A 4,415-nucleotide genomic window follows, 5' to 3' on the forward strand; every position below is an offset into this window, starting at 1 on the left:
TCCTATATAGTTATATGGTCATGTATAGGGGTCCATTACCTTTCATAAGATATGGGTATATTTGTGCACTCCTTTAAAAATTTGGGAGGGGTACTTTGGCCCACCCCTTAAATTTTGGAAATTGCTCATTTTATATATTTGGTATTATAGTATTGGACCCTAACATGTATTATAATAAATTTGGGTGGTCCACCTCGTTCCCTTCTAGGGCTACAAAATTGCCAAAATATAAACGTAAGCAATACGTTGTACCACGTGTTTGTTCTTTTGGCCCAATTTATCCTCTTGGATGAGGTTCTATTACCTTATATGGTTATGTATAGGGGTCTATTCCCTATCATAAGACATAGGTACATTTGTGCACTCCTTTAAAAATTTGGGAGGGGTACTTTGGCCCACCCCTTAAATTTTAGAAATTGCTCATTTTATATATTTGGTATTATAGTACTGGACCCTAACATGTATTATGATAAATTTGGGTGGTCCACCTCGTTCCCTTTTAGGGGTACAAAATTGCCAAAATATAAACGTAAGCAATACGTTGTACCACGTGTTTGGTTTTGACCTAAGTTATCCCCTTGGATGAGGTCCTATTACCTCATATGGTTATATGGTTATGTATAGGGGTCTATTCCCTATCATAAGACATAGGTACATTTGTGCACTCCTTTAAAAAATTTGTGATGGGTACCTTGGCTCACCCCTTAAATTTTAGAAATTGCTCATTTTATATATTTGGTATTATAGTACTGGACCCTAACATGTATTATGATAAATTTGGGTGGTCCACCTCGTTCCCTTTTAGGGGTACAAAATTGTCAAAATATAAACGTAAGCAATACGTTGTACCACGTGCTTGTTTTGGCTCAATTTATCCCCTTGGATGAGGTCCTATTACCTTATATGATTATATGGTTATGTATATTGGTCCATTCCCTATTATAAGACATGGGTATATTGATGCACCCTTTAAAAATTTGGGAGGGGTACCTTGGCCCACCTCTTTATTTTGGAAATTGACCAATTTAAACATTTGGTATAATAGTATAAGACCCTAATATATATATATATATATATATATATATATTACTATAAATTTGGGTGGTCCATCTCGTTCCCTTTCATGGGTACGAAATTGCCAAATTTTAGTACAACCACGTGTTTCGTTTTTGACCTAATTTATTCCCTTGGATGATGTCCTATTACCTAATATGATTATATGGTCTTGTATAGGGTCCATTTTCTATCATAAGACATAGGTACATTGATGCACCCCGGGAGGTGTACCATAGCCAATCCCTTAAATTTTGGAAATTTTTCAATTTAAGCATTCGATATCATAGTACATGACCTCAATATGTATCATGATAAATTTGGGTGGTCCACCTTGTTCCCTTTCATGACTAAAAAAAATGCCAAAATATAAACATAAGCAATATGTTGTATCACGTGTTTGGTTTTTGGCCCAATTTATCCCGTTCGATGCGGTCTTATTACCGTATATGTTTATATGGTCATGTATATAGGTTCATTTCATATCATAAGACATGAGTACATTGATGCACCCTTTAAAATTTGGGAGGGGTATCTTGACTCATCCACTCAGTTTTAGAAATTGTTTAATATAAGCATTTGGTATCTTCGTACAGGTCTTCAATATGTACCACTATAAATTTGGATGGTCCACATCGTTCCCTTTCATGGGTAAAGAACTATCAAAAATCAAATTTCGGAGGTTATTGACTCCTATTTAGCACGTTATATGGTTTATTACCTCTATATGTTTATGTTCTCTTTTAAATTTGGGAATTATAAAATAACATAATTTGGTAAACGTTTTCTAGGACCCATTGGTGTTTCTCTTATGGCCAAATATTCAAAATTTAAAGGTTATTAACCGGCTTTATTATTAAATGAGTACAGGATTTATTACTTTTTCATAAGACACAGGTGTATTTGTGTACCAATCTTAAATTTTGGGAGGGGTACATTTCTTATTGTCATATCAATAATTGGTAATTGTTCTTTGGGTAAATCATTGTGATCACGTGATCAGTTATTGACCTATGATGGGATTAGGAGTCCAGGACATTGGTACATTTAAACTTTGTAGGATAATTTGAGAATGCGTCATTGGTATTGATTATTACAGCCAAATATAAACGTAAGCAATACGATGTACCACGTGATTGACCTTGATGAGGTAGTGTACAGGGATACATAGCAACCCTTATTGAATCTTATGACTCATAGTCTTAAGGGAATACATGCTACAACATTGGCAAAGTTATTGTTGATGTAATTTGATTGGCTGATCACTATCTTTCGTGCAATCTGATTGGCTGATCACTATCTTTCGTGCAATCTGATTGGTTGCTGATTTTCAAATCTTTGCTGCATTCAGTTTTAAGTTTTGTTTAACATTTAAAAATCTTGGTTTCGTTCAACATTTTGCACTCACTGATAAATATGATCAAAACCGTTTTATTTGTTAATCGAATAGTTGAAAACCGGATAAAGTTTGACGGTTAACCGTGAAACGTAAATTTTTTTTAGTTTGAAAATTTTTTGTTTGAAAGTTTTTGTTTGAAAACTCTTGTTTCAAATTTGTGTTTGAATTTTTTTGTTTCAGAATTTTGTTTGAAATTTGTTTCAAAACTTTTGTTTGAAAATTTTTAATTTTTTTGTTGCAAAATTTTGTTTGAAAATTTTTTGTTTAAAATTTTTTGTTCGAAATTTTTTTGAAATTTTTCGTTTCCAAATTTTTTTGTTTAAAATTTTTTCGTTTCAAAATTTTGTTTGAATTTTTCGTTTCCAAATTTTTTCGTTTCAAAAATTTTGTTTCAAAGTTTGGTTTGACATTTTTAAAAGTTTGTGCACTCATTAGTAAAGAACCTGAACTGTTCAGAACAAAAACCTCTGGCAACATAGTGGTGCAATAGTACACGTCAGAACATGATGTTGCAAGGTCATCAGTTTTGCATCATATATAAGTATCGTTCGAGTTAGTATTCATGATAACATCATCATGGCTACTTGTCTACAGTTTCTAAACACACGTGATGTGATGAAATCATTTACCAAGATTACTGATTTACAACAGAATGTACCTTATAGAATCTTAGCTAGCCAAATGATCCCTACAAAGTTTGGATTAAGAATCGTAGTGAAGCTTGAAAATGATAAGAATATAATTTTACCAGCAAGATATTTACCCATGGAAGCATCAAAACAAGAAGAAGTGCTGCGTTTCTTAAATACTGGATCTGTATCTTTATGTTATAAAAGACTCTTGGGTCGAAGTCATCAATTTGAATTTAGTACACAGCCAGATTCGTCAGCAATTGTGATGAAATAATGAATTCAAACGTCAGCACATTCCTTTGACGTCAGACATAGTTGTATCAATTTGGTTGGTCAGCATGACGTCAGTAACTGTGATGAAACCATGAATTCAAATGTCAGCACATTCCTTTGACGTCAGACATAGTTGCATGAATTTGGTTGGTCAGCATGACGTCAGCGACTGTGATGAAACCATGAATTCAATCGTCAGCACATTTCTTTCCAATGACGTCAGCCGTAGTTCTATAAATCAACCAATACACTGTCATCCCACGAAATCATTTGAGCAAGTGCTTTTCAGGAGGAAAGATGTGTACTTCTAACGATAAAGAGTTCATCTTCGCAAGCTATTATCCAATAAATATATTTCAAACAAAACATGTGATGATTGGTATCAGTGCTAGAACATTTGAACCAGTGATTCGATTGGGAAAAGCAGAACAATTTGGTGTACAACTGATCTGTGAAGAATGGCAAATATTATGTTCACGAATCGACCAAATGAACGATTATTTTCATGATGAGCTAAATGTGACCATAGTCAAATCATTAGGCTCAAATCATGAAGTGGTGATAAGTACAGTCCTCGAAGAGAAGATGGTGCTGTTACGTAAAAAGAGTACATTCCATGTCCCTCGCAACATGGTGTATATAACACAAACTGAATGGAACAAATTCATCAGCGTATTTCAGTGTGTTAAACGTGCAGTGGAAGTGTGCAACAAAACAAGTATATTCCTGAAAAAGTACTATTTTGAAAAATGTGTTATGCATATTGTACAACATGTATCTAGATATTGTGATGGTTGTCAACATCGTTCGTGGGTGCATACCTGTATTGATAAACAGTTTATTTGTGATCAAATGGACATTGAGTTTCCACCAATTGATATTGCAATAGACCTTAAAAGACTTCAATTGGAATTAAAATTATATGCTAAAGACAAACTAGTGCAAGAAGTTCAAAATACATTGTATCGACAATATCCAGATCATATATCTGGTATGGATGTATGTGGAGTGTAATAAAATGATCCATTTTAATGAATTGTGTTTTTTCATTTCAAGTA

This window comes from Thermobia domestica, chromosome 4 (genome assembly GCF_964235325.1).
Source record: "Thermobia domestica chromosome 4, izTheDome1.hap1.1, whole genome shotgun sequence".
NCBI classification, from domain to species: Eukaryota; Metazoa; Arthropoda; class Insecta; order Zygentoma; family Lepismatidae; genus Thermobia; species Thermobia domestica.